The sequence below is a fragment of the Peromyscus maniculatus genome, chromosome 9 (genome assembly GCF_049852395.1).
Source record: "Peromyscus maniculatus bairdii isolate BWxNUB_F1_BW_parent chromosome 9, HU_Pman_BW_mat_3.1, whole genome shotgun sequence".
Taxonomy (NCBI): Eukaryota; Metazoa; Chordata; class Mammalia; order Rodentia; family Cricetidae; genus Peromyscus; species Peromyscus maniculatus.
In genome coordinates this window covers 67,304,777-67,317,729 of record NC_134860.1, presented here as the reverse complement: position 1 = coordinate 67,317,729, position 12,953 = coordinate 67,304,777, and the positions used below count along the sequence as shown (strand labels likewise).

General features: G+C 48.1%; 1 long non-coding RNA gene across 1 annotated transcript in view; it reads left to right on the top strand.

The window, feature by feature from the left end:
* LOC121832340 (uncharacterized) overlaps positions 1–12,673 on the top strand; it is a 39,101-nt gene extending 26,428 nt beyond the window's left edge. Inside the window, exons 3-4 of the long non-coding RNA XR_006075988.2 lie at positions 9,505–9,717; positions 10,803–12,673. This is a non-coding gene — a long non-coding RNA (uncharacterized LOC121832340). The remainder of the gene's footprint in view (positions 1–9,504; positions 9,718–10,802) is intronic.
* The last annotated feature ends 280 nt before the right edge of the window (positions 12,674–12,953 follow it).

Here is a 12,953-nt window from a genome sequence, read left to right as displayed (position 1 = left end):
GAGTTACAGATAGTTGCGAGCTGCTACGTGGGTTCTGCAGATCGAACCCCGGTCCTTTGAAAGGGCAGCCCGTGCTTTCTCCAGAACATCGCAGTGGGTTTGTACTTAGCTTTATGAATGACTGGGGAAGAAAACAATGGAGGGTTATCAGTTACCGACTTTCAGTAGGTGAGGCTGGAAGAGAGGAGTGCATTTCATGGCTTATGGGTAATTTTTAGTCCTTTTTAATTGTTATTATTAAACAAATATCTCAAGACACTATTACTAGATCAGCGAGAAATGTGGAATATTTAAGCCAACACTGCCCTCTGCTGGAAATATTTATGTCATGCCCCCGCTTGGTTTGAGCTCCTTCCTTGGCTCTAACTAAAGAAGACAGGTGGACCAGAACCTTCTGGAAGGAGACCAGATGCCACTCATGTCGACAACCTCCACCACTGCTCTGCGTGACAGACTTTCTCGGGTTCCATCCACAGAGAATCAAACGTAGTTTGGATTTAAGTATCTGTTTGAAGCCCCGATAAGTCGGCACTGAAGACTTTTTAGCAGAATCGTGCGTTTTTAAACTTCCATTTAGGCGGAGATGTTAAAAACAGCTGAACGTTCCGCTATTTCTTCCCCCGCGCCCTTCTCTGTCTGTCACTGGGCCGGTGTGCGCACCTCTGGAGGAGCAGCTAGTGGCTCTTAGCTGCCCTGCAGCCTGAGACTGAGATCTTTCAATGTCCATGCTACAGCTCTGGCTAGAGAGAGCCATCACATTTTGGGATGCACTTATGCACCAGGTGAGGTAAGTTCATTTATAATCATTGGTGCTATTATCAAAAAGTTTTGTAAAAGATGCCTCAATATGTAAGTTTATTTTAAAGAGGTTTTCAAAATTTAGTGCACTAATGCAAGACTAAACCCCAATTTTCTGTCTCTAAAGCAACAAGGCTTTCTTAAAAGTATGCTGCTCTTGTAACATTTGCAAAAAAAGTAATAGGCTTTTACGTTTTATTAAGATAATCGCTTATGCCTGGCTGTGGTGGCACACGCCTTTAATCCCAGCAATCTGGAGGCAGAGGTGGGCCGATCTCTGAGTTTGAGGCCAGCCTAGTCTGCAGAGTGGGTTCCAGGATAGCCAGGGCTACACAGAGAAACTCTGTCTCGAAAAACAAAAACAAAAGATAATTGCTTATATTTTCACTGATTTCGTAAGGGTTTTTTGACTACCGAGGAAACCGTACATTAACAAAGTCAAGGTTCATCTAAGGGTCTGTTTATGTGCAAATCTTTTCGATGGCCGCATATAAACAGCTGCTATTTTAAGGTAGGCGGGCTCCAGTGCACTCACTGCCTTGTGATCAATAGCAAAAGCTGTGTAGCTCTACGTGCCTGTGGTGGTTTGGGTGAGAATGTCTCCAACAGGCTCAGGGGTTTGAACACTTAGTCCCACTTGTTTGGGGGAGGTTTAGGAGGCGCAGCGTTGCTGGAGAAAGTAAAAATTGGGGTGGGCTTTGACGTATACAACCGAATATAGGCTCTAATTCCAGTAAAAGATGTGACCTTTTAGCTTCCCGTTCCTGCTACCCCACGCCTGCTGCTGGCTGCCACGCCTACCCATCACCATGGACTCCCGTTCCTTCGGAACCATAAATCCAGACAAACTCCTTTAAGTTGCCACAACCATGGCATTGTATCACAGACAGAGAAGTAACTGAGACAGTGTCTGAACTTTATGTAGATAGTATGCGGGAGTTCCCCGAGGTCAGGCATGTAAGTTTAACATAAGTGAAATGAACAACACTGTGCTCTGCATTCTACAACGTGCAGTGTGTCTGGACTTCGAACACACAAAATGGCCAGTGAAATCTTTCGTATTTCTGCTGTTTGCAATCAGTACCAGCCAGAAGAGAAGCCTGCCGTTTGGGCAGTCCTGCTGTTTAAAGCCGCTCTATATCTAATGGCCCTGACTGGAGAAGCATTTAGTTGCTGTGTGTGTGGGACACACTTACACACCAGGACAGGTCTACTTTGTAGTCTGTAGCTCTGCTCCCTAAGTCTGTAAGAGGTGTGGAATTCAGACTCTGGCTGATGCTGGGGTGCTGTCATCCCACGGGGCCGAGGGAGATACATTTGGTAAGGTTTTGTGGGGGTGGAAGACCCCAGCTTGGCAGAGTCCTGTCCCCAAGTCGATTCCTCTGATGGAAGGGGACTGTGGGAGGAAACCTTCCAGATCTTCTCTTTGGAGGCCGGCTTCGGCTTTCCCGTGTGCCTGCTAAACATGCTAACTGTGCAAGTGAAAAAAAAGATTTGATTCGAAGTTCCTAGAAAAAATCCACACCCATGTGAAAAAGTCAACAAGGCTGATTGTATTTCCTGATGGGGTAGAATTGGAGAGTTGCAGATCTAGAGTGGAATGGTCTGGGATTATCTTTAGGTCCCCTTAATAGCCATTCTTTGCTGGGGGTCGCATCTGTCCTACCATCCTTGTGACCACTAGGAGAAACCTAGTAGTAATCCACTAGATTGTTAGCTTCTGCAAATTCCCAAGTCAAGGCTGTCACCACATAGCACCCCAAAGCTGCCACGAGCTCTCCCCAATTTTGCTAGCACCCTGCCTACCTTGTGTCCCTCAACATATTTGCAAAGTGCCCTGGTGTGTGGCTTCCTTTTGTTCTGTGGCTAGAAGAACTTCACAGAACTGCTTCCACCTTGGGACATGTTATTTGTGGCAGCCTGCATTCATGTTCCAGGGCCAAGGTGGCTCACTCGAGAATAAACTGTCTCTTCTTTCCTTTGAGGTGAGAGCTGCATTCACCAAAGGTGACAATCTGATAGCACCAGGCAGGGAGCACCAGAGCTCCTCTCTCAAATATTATCTCTCCCACTCAGCGTAAGAGAAGTTACAATTTAACACCACCGTCAGAGTAGAAGGTCCTGAGGATGCCACGCCTGGGCCTCGCTGAACAAAGCAAACAGTGCAGGCACTGCCCTGGCTCACTCAGAATCCTGCATCTGTTTATCTTTGCAGATAGGGGAAGGTGTATAGGAATGAGGGCATTTACTCACCACTGTCTAAGTTTTCAACATGCTGTTGTAGCAGGAGAGCAGGGTGGAGAGGGAAGTCAAAGTTAGCATACAAAGAAACCAGCCCAGAAACCCCTCCCCAGGAAGGTTAACATGTAACAGAACATGTCCAGAAAAAGTACACACAGAATAAAGGGCCTCAACGGTCCCAATGTGCTGGGCATGGATGCTGCTGAATATCCTCTTCGTGTGTGTGTGTGTGTGTGTGTGTGTGTGTGTGTGTGTGTGTGTGTGTGTGTAAATCTCATTTATACATATGAACATTTTGCCTTCAGGGATGTATGAGCACCACAAGCATACCTGTTACTTTCAAAGGTCAGGAGTGGAGGTCAGATCCCCTGGAAATGGAATTATAGATGATTGTGAGTCATCATGTAGGTGCTGGGAAGCAAACCCAGGTCTCTGGAGCAGCCGATGATCTTAACTGCCGAGCCACCTCTCCAGCCTGTCGTTAAATACCTTAACTTTCCTCCTGGCCCATCCCTTCCCTCTGTGAGCTCCCTCATTATTACTAAATTGTCTGCATCTACCACTTTCCATGTATCCCTGCTCCACTTCTTGTTCTGGGACGCATGAATGGAAATCCTGTGGATGCTCTCTGGGCCCTGATATTCACCAAAACAGTTGGCAAACAGCCAGCCAGAAGTAAGACCCATGTGTCTAATTATGGGTGAGGAGGCCACAACGCTTGTGTTCTCGCTTTTCCTCAATGAGTGCACCTACCTCTCAGCAAGCAGTCTATTCTGCTCTTCATTTCTCTGGAGCATGCCAACTTGGCAGGCTCCTGGCACACAGAGAATGGTGGCCCAGGATTCAGGGAGCCATGGCCTCTGAGGACATACCAAGGCCAGTGTGTGTGTGTTTGTGTTTGTGTGTGTGTGTGTGTGTGTGTGTGTGTGTGTGTGTGTGTGTGTAACTGAGACCCATGGGACATGACACAGCATGGTAGTGGTGGGGATTGTGGATGGGAAAAAGCGCCTGTGTTGGGGTGGCCATGACGGTGTGCGGGCATGCGCTGACACATGGTCCAGGGCACATCTAGACACTGGCTCCTCTAATCACCCATAGGTTAATGTGTTGCCATGTCTTCCTTGTGTAGCTCCATTCTCTTCCTTCTGGGGATTCCTCATTAGCTCCATTCCATGCTGACCTACCACCATCTTGCGCTGCCATGGTTTTCGACTTCTGATTCATTATCTCTTCCCTGCTCGCAAAGCCTTCCTGTTCACTCACTGTACACACACAGCCTTGTACTGGAGGCTATGGGTTTAGCCTCCTAGGTACATCGGCATTCCCTTAAGCAGGAAAGACTAGAAGAAAAGAGAATCCTGCTCACTCGCATTCTTGCGTGATGGCAACCTGGAGTCAGTTGTGCAGGCAAGCTTTTTTTTTTTATTTTACCGTGTATGTGTGAAATAAAATGGAATGGACCCCACCCCACAGATGTGGACAATTATTATGTAAATAAAAAGTAGTAATGAGTCTCATGCTTGAGCGTGGAACTATTAGTTATCCTAATTACAAATGATCACTTGGAAAAACTTGCGAATATCGTGTCTTTTTTTTTTTTTTAATACTGCCCCCAAACCACAGAAGAGCCTCTGATACGTCACTGTTGTCACCTTCCTTATACTGTCTCAGGTGCTCTAAGCTGCCCTGCTTCTGCAGTGATTTCCCAGCAGTGTTCTGGACTCCGGCAAGGCTATGCAGTGCAGGGAATGCATCCTCAGATGTGTTGTCCGGGACGACCCACACAGAGATGGCAAATGTCTAGATGGTCTAGAGATGGCACTCAGGGTCTAGGTTCCTGTTGGTGCCATCAAGGGTGGTGGGTGTACTCCTCCCAGGTTGGTCAATGCTTGAAGAAAAGTTTTACCTTCTAAGCCCCCTAGATGGCGCTCCTTGTTAATTGTGAGGCTTTCTTTTTTTTTCCTTTTCTTTATTTTCCTTCTCATTGGGAGCTATTGGCACCCAACCCAAGGCCGAAGTTATCTGCCATTGTCCAATGAGAAGCCACAGACATCTGACTGAGGGCGTGACATCAGAGATGAGTTTTGCTGCGAATAACCATCACTTCTGGGGTATTCCTGAATGGTTTATATTGGTGGGACTGTCATGGGTGACTTGTTTATGTGAGTGGCATGTGACTCTCCTTCTTCCTGGCATGACAGTATAATTCTGTGTACACAAAGGTTCTTCATGGGTGGCAGCTGATGTTTACTCTGAATAATCTTTGAAGAGGAGGGGTGGTGAGGTGTCCGGAGTTTGTAAGCACCCATATCCTTCTATCTTTTCTTCTCTCTGGTTCAGACTTGCTTTAAATAAGACAATTCCAGGAAGTGTCTCATCCATGAGTCTCTAAATGTCTCCCTTACCTGACCCCCATCTCACTTGAGATACCAGCAGGACACATTCGCTGTGTGCGTCATCAAGAACTTTCTTATCAAACAGGCGTTCAGGTGACACCAGAGTTAACGGAAATCCCTCTGATTTTAATTCTCTTCCTTTCAGGTGTACGAGGATAATTCAGATAATTCGCAGATAAAATCCACACACCTTTAAGCTGAGGTATTTAACACAGTGATATATGTGTTCACTGTAAAATGATGCTCATGGTCAAGCTAACTAGCACACTGCCACCCCGGAAGCTCCCAGTCGCCCTTCCCCCGTTTACATTTCTTAAAACAATTTTTGTGTGTGCATGAACTTGTGCGTGAGAGCACATGTGTCCCAGTGTCCACGTGGAGGAGGTCAGAGGGCAGCTTCTATTTATCCATTGTGTGGTTTCCGGGGGTTGAACTCATGTCACCAGGCTTGGCCACAGGTGCCATTATCAGCTGAGCCACGGTACCTTCTCCCCTCCTGTGTGGTGAGAACTCTGAAGATGTAGCTTCTCAGTAGATTTCAGGAGGATAACACCTATGACTGACAGCTCACCACGCTATACATAGGTCCCCAGAGTTTAGGGAATCAGAATTTTAATATCAGGAAGAAGAGATAATTTAGGAACTTCTTGTGATTGGACTGAAAACTTGCCAGGGGGTTTCTCAGGTAGGAAACTGGGCACCGTGAGGCATGCAGATGCCAGACAGAGGAAGGTGGTGAGAAAGGAAACAATGGGGGGGTGTTCTAGAAGTCTCCCTAGCAGCTGATCCTGAGGGCTGTAGACCTTCCAACTTGGACGGGACATTCATGACCTGACCTAGCAGGGGAATCCTGGGAGCTGGCTCTCTATGCAAGATGCAGTCACTGTGCTTTGCTCCAGTTCCTGATCCACATATATGTATTTTACCTGCACCGAGGAATGGTTTCAGGTGGAAGCAGCCACTGTAGGTTAAAAATCCGAGTCTTCAGAGGAGCAAAGTAACTGGCTGATGGTGAAAGCACCCAAGGTGAAAGCTGCAGCTCTTGGTGCAATGTATTGGGTGTTATTGGCAACATCTGGTGGCTTTGCTTTATCTGTCCTCATGGTCAGGCAGTCTGCTGCAGGGGAAGGAGGTCAGCTGGGGAACATGGGTCCGGAGCAGGCTGGGTTTCAGGTTCTGTAGGAACGGAATGTAAAGATGGGAGAGCAAGGCCTGGAAGAAGAGCAGTGTTCTCCAAGTGATTGGTGCAGAGGGGCCTGTGGCTCTCTTGTTCCTTCTGTTAGTTACCATCATGTAGTATGAAGGAAGACTGATTGGTATAGGTGGTGTCTTTGATCCACTCCCTAAGCTGGATTTTAGATCAGGGCCTGCCCATCTGGAAATGCAAACGAGGAGGAAGGGAGATGTGTATGAAAAGCCTCTCACAATCCGAGACCCCCAGGAGACACACATTCAGCCCTTGTTGCACTTCTCTATGCAGATGTGGCAGTTTCTGATACACATGACAAGGATTCACATTGCCGGCAGCCCATCCTGGTGCTGATCTTAGGATCAACTTCTACCAAGATGTTGGGTGATGCAGACTACCACCTCTTGCAAGAGATATTTGCCCCCGAATGAATACTCTCAACCACCCACATTTCTCAACTTGGAACTCAGTCTCTCCTGCTTTTGCTCCCAGTCCCACATTCTGGGATATTTCCCATTCAAATACCTTCCCATAGCCAGGTTGCTGGGAAATGCTTTGGAGACAAGTTCATGGCTTACTATTTGACACCATGGCAGACACCCAGGAGATCATGTTCCCCAAACCCACATCTGTGCAGTTCCCCACCTCACTAGTTTTGGGTTGAACTTATGGCTTATTGTGATTGATAAAACCTGGCAGACATCATGCTCTGTCTGTTTTGGGCTCCTGGCCAGAAAAGCTCTATAACTTTTACCTTTGCTTTCTTGGTGTCTTGAGACACCGTGTGAGAAAGCCTGGGGCTAGAGGCACAGCTCAGTGATAGAGTGCTTTCCCAGAATGCGTGAAACCTTGGGTTCTATCTCTAGCACTATGAAATACAAAACATCCAGGGCCAGCTTCCTTGAGGACCTTAGCTCTTAGCATAGAGAAAGCCAGGGGCTATGAAAAGCTAGGAGGAAAGGAGATAAACAGATATTCAACTTTGGCTAATTGCAGCCGTCCTGGCTAAGATGCCAGGCTATGAATTCAGTCATCTTGGGTCTTCCAGTATTAGGGACACCAAGAGTCAATTGCGTGGTGAAAATAACTCATTGTCCCAAGTCTAGAATAGATTGGATAACTGTGAACAAGTGGATAATTGCCAGTATCCTCTGTGTCTTGGGAGTTTTGTTACACAGCAATAGATAGCTGACATGATACTTGTTGTAGAATATTATTTTAAGGTGTGTTACTTTTGTTTATGTTGCATTTGTTTAACTCTGTGAAGCTGTGTTACTGTGCTTGTCTAAAACACCTGATGGTCTAATAAAGAGCTGACGGGCCAATGACAAGGCAGGAGAAAGGAGAGGCGGGACTAGCAGGCAGAGAGAATATATAGAAGGAGAAATCTGGAAAAGGAGAAATCTGGAAAATGAGTAGCCTAAGAAGTAGTCAGAGAAGGAGGAGGACATCGGGGGCCAGCCACCCAGCTACACAGCAAGCCATGGAGTAAGAGTTTATAGAAGTAAGAGAACAGGAAAAGCCCAGAGGCAAAAGTAGACAGGATAATCTAAGTCAAGGAAAGCTGGCAAGAAATAAGCCAAGCTAAGGCTAGACATTCATAAATAAGAATAAGCCTGTGTGTGATTTATTTAGGAGCTGGGTGGTGGGCCCCCAAAAGAGTGAAAACCACCACCAATAGGTATTGTGAGCCACCGTTGTATCTGCATGTTCAACAGCTTGCTGTTGCTTGGCTCACAATCTGGAAGGATTCATACAGTTATGTATGAATTCATTCGTACAGTCCGCCTGTACCCATGTTCCTATTCCTCCAGCCTAGAAACGCTGACTCGCCCTCCCCCTTACCTAGCAAAACACAACCAACCTTAACTTCTTTAACACTGTAGCCAGAACTGGTCCTTCCCTTTCCTGACACCCTTCAATGCCTCTTGTGACACTTTACACATGTTTGTTCATTGCAATTGATTCAAAACTTCTCAAAGATAAGTGCTATGCTCAGTCCTAGATGGGATGTCTTCATCACACCCCTCCCCCTTCAGGGCTCAGAGAACTATGGGTAAGAGGTGTCCAAAAGATCCTACGAGCCAGAGGGGATGGCTTTAGCAAGGAAAGAGTATCCTCCAGACACACATAGGAACTCACAGAGGCTGTGGCAGCATGTACAGGGTCTGCAAAGGTTCAAGCCGAACAGGGTCCCAGTGCTAAGAGGGGGAAATGAACACGGGCTCCCATCCCTAACCAAGAAGCTATCTCCAAGTGACCATCACTTGCAAAGGACAAATTAGTTTTCTATGATGGAGTCTCACTGGGTATATGAAGCACCTTGAAGGTAAGCTCCACGCCCAGCAGCAGGCAGCCAACACAAAGTGAACTCTAAGGTGTTTTTGTAGATTTTGTCTCATATTGCTTTCTTGGGGTATTTTTCATCTTGCTGGTCTTCTGCTTGATTCTGATTTTCTGTTTTTATGGGTTTTGTTTTTGTGTGTATGTGTATCTCTCTGTATATATGTTTATTGTGCTTTTTTCTTTCTTTTTAAAAAAATTCTAGATTATATTTATTTGTTTTAATTTGCCGAGAGAGAGAGAGAGAGAGAGAGAGAGAGAGAGAGAGAGAGAGAGAGAGAGAGAGAGAGAGAGAGAAGGCATGGAGTTGGCTGGGTGGATAGGTAGGTAGGGTCTGGGAGGAGATGGGGGAGGGGAAACCATGATCAGAGTCTATTATATGAAAAAAATTGCTGTCAATAAAAATGTTAAGCTCTACTTTTATTTTATTTGAGTTTTCAGACAGAGATTTGCTATGCAGGCTAGGTTTGACTCAAACTTGCACCCCGCTTGCCAGCTTTACGTTTAAACAATCTATCGTTAAAATGCTATTCACAGGCCAGCAAACCCACCCAGTTGAAGTCTGCAGTACAGTGGGTTGTCTGTGCAGCTGTCCAACCAAGCCTGGGACTCATCATTCCTGAGGGAGAGTCCATCGTCATCAGAAGCTTGACCACTCTGCCTCCCACCCAACTGCAAGCCGCGGGTCATCCATCACTTGTCTATTTTAACCTCCAAAGATTTAGTATTTAAAAAAATTGGTCTGAATAGGTGAGACAGTTGATTGGCTTCATCAGTTTGGGAGACAAGTAGGCAGTGGGACCAAGTCCTTTGCTCATTGCATGAGTTGGCTGTTTGAAACCTGGAGCTTATGCAGGGACACTTGGCTCAGTTTGGGAGGAAGGGACTGGACCTGCCTGGACTGAGTCTACCAGGTTGATCGCAGTCCTCGGGGGAGGATTTGCCCTGGAGGAGGTGGGAATGGGGGGTGGGATGGGAGTAAGGGGAGGGGGTGGGAGGGGGGAGAATAGGGGAACCCGTGGCTGATATGTAGAACTGAATGGTATTGTAAAATTAAAAAAAAAAATTGGTTTGGTCAGATGTCTGAAGCCCAACAAAGGTAGATGAGATGGAGGGAAACTCTGAAACCTTTTAAAGTCCCCAAGAATGAATATCCAGGGGTTCAGGTTCTGGTTTCATTATGCGCCAGCCTGGAGAGAGAGATTTTCTTTCCTTTTTGAGGGTCTGGAGACAGACTAAGGGCCTCGTGCATGCTGGACAAGGGCTCTATCATTGAGCCACACCTCCAGCCCAGCTGGACAGATGCCGTTGAGGTGGGCACTCTGTGGGACTTTGTGTCTGTCCTGTTCCTGCACCTTCAGAGGCAGCAGGGATCACTGTGGGGGAGAGCATAGCAGGGCCCATGCTGAGGTCCAGGATGCTTCAGTATCTCTGAGCCTCAGTTTCCATAGCAACACTACTTTCAGGGGTAAATGTGGGGACCGTATGTAGTAATACCCGAGAGACACCTCTTGTCATACCAGCAAGACATTTTCTGTTCCTTCTTGCAATTAATTGTCCATGGAGTCTGCCTCGCTGCAGTGGTCCATCTTGAACCATGGCATCTACCTCGGCTCCAACCTCAAACATGTTCTGAGTAGGCAGTTCTGCCTGGTAAGGAATCGCTAGACAGCAAGACCAAGGGTTGGGTGTTCCAGAGCTGGGGACCACGGGATGGTGTCAGGGGGGAACCATATGATGTCCAGGGCCATGGCATTCCCACACTCACTTGGCTCCTCAGTTCCTTCCCAAGACAAAGCTGGATATAGCTTTTTTCTTCCCCATCTCCTCCACAGTGGCTTCCTGGATGCACATGTGGAGGCATCGTTTCAAGTGTTAGTTCCACCGGGAAGAAACCCCAGGGTACCAAGAAGCTGCTGACTGGGTTCATGGCATCATGCCAGTCTTGCTTTGAGTGGCACAGATTTGTTCTCATAAGAGGCTGGCTAAGCAGGGTGGCACCTTGGTCACCCCCCCACACCCCCCATCTTCTAAAGAAGACAGAGAAAAAAGACAAATGCGGCCAAACCCCGGGTCAGGCTCTGCTGACTGTGCTGGTGTATATGACATTCTGTCCTTGGTCTGTGCACTGTCACAGAAACTCCAGCTGGGCTGTGTCACCCTGAACTCCCATGGAGAGAACAGACCACGAGCGAGCTGCTGCTGTGTGTGAATGCTAACTCTATTCCACAAACTGCCTTCCGCACATGTTCTCTGCTGGGATTCCCACACCTGCTGCCTCCTGGGGGTGGAGGAGAAGGCTGGACAAACAGAGCGGAGTCTACACAAAGCTGGTGGATGGAAGAAGTCCTTGCCACAGTGGAAGACTGGGGGGTTGGGCTGCTCCCGTGCCTGGCCGCCTCGGTCACTGCTTCATGGTAAGATTGAGAATGGACTTTCGGTACCTCTTGTTCACCTAACTCCATGGTTACGATACACCTTCCTCTGGAGTGGGCCCCCGCTGTCCTCAAACTCGACGCCGCTGTTCTGGGCGCTCAATCTCACATTCTTGAATCTCCCCACCTTTGCTCTGTGTTGGGCCGGTGGCTGTGAGGGGTGCTCTCCTGCCTTTCCCAGTGGTGCTGTAGGGGGTGGTGGGGCGGCACCTGTGGTGTGGGCGAGCAGTTGGGGGGTTAGGGGCCAGGTTCCTCGTGATGCTGGCTCAGAGCTGTCCATCACTGGTGTGCTGCTCTCTGAGGGACTGAGCATCTGCCGGCCACTCTGACGTCTGTCTTTTCAGCCAGAGTCTGAGGGGGCAGGAAAGGAAGCGGGTCATGTGATATAGGCAAACTCCCTGCGTAAGTACAGGAATGGGGGCTGGTGATGTGGAGACGTGAGCAAGGACACAGAGAAGACCCCCCCTCCCCCGGCACCTCCCTGCGGCTGTTGTTCCCCCCCCCTTCCACTCCTGTACCGGCACCTCACAAAAGGGAAGTAGCGTCATCACATATGTGCACGCCTGCCCTTCGTGTGTTGCCTCTGGGTCACCATTTCCTGTTTCTGAGTCATCAGGAAGGTGATTTCCCCCTGATGTTCAATATCCCCCCAGGATCCTGTCATCACTCAGAATCTCCCCTGCTGCCTTCTTCTCTCCTTTCCCTAAGAACAACAAGAGACCCTGTCTTAAAAATAAAACCACTAAACTAAACAGTACACAGCTGTCGGGCTGCTGAGAGCACACTAATGCCTGCCCGTCACAGCTCTCAGCCCTCTCCGGAGGTGGCTGAGGGCCGTGACCCATGGGATATTTGAATTCAAATGGAGATGAATCTGAAATACCTCTGTGTGCAGCAGGGTCTGTCCTAGACCCCACTTGAGAAGTGACATGGGAGGACTCTGGCTGCCCCCCAAGATAAAGAATGAGTCAGACTTTCAGAACAAGACGCCCCAGGAGGCAAGGGATGGCACTGGGAGGGGTGTGTCACCTCCGCTGAAGCAGAACCCCAGGGTTCTGTAGGCCTCCCTGCCTGTTCTTTCTGCCCCATCCTCTGCTTCTGTCATCCCTCTCCCTCCCTCCCTTCCTCCCTCCCTCTCCCCCTCCCTCCCTAAATCACATCCTTCACTTTCTTGTACTTTTCTCTAATTTCCCCAGGAAGGGTCTAACTAGTGGGATAAGTGCCCGGGGTTCAACAGTTCAGTTAATAAACATTTATAAAGTGTCTAATGGAAACCAGGTGTGATGCTACACCAGGTGCACAGCTAGATTCCGGGGCTCAGAGGTACTTAAGTATCATCCCCTAGGTGTAACCCATTTGGTAGAGTGACCTGGAGAATGATAATTGATACTGGGTGGGGGAAATCCCCTGATGATGACAGTTCAGAGAGATATGAAAACACAGAGACTAGTCCTCACGGTGTAACTGGGTCCCTGTAGATGATTCTAAAACACCCACGCAAAGGTGCACCAGGGCATCGCCAGAACAGTTTCTAAGCAGTCTGGTGGCTGC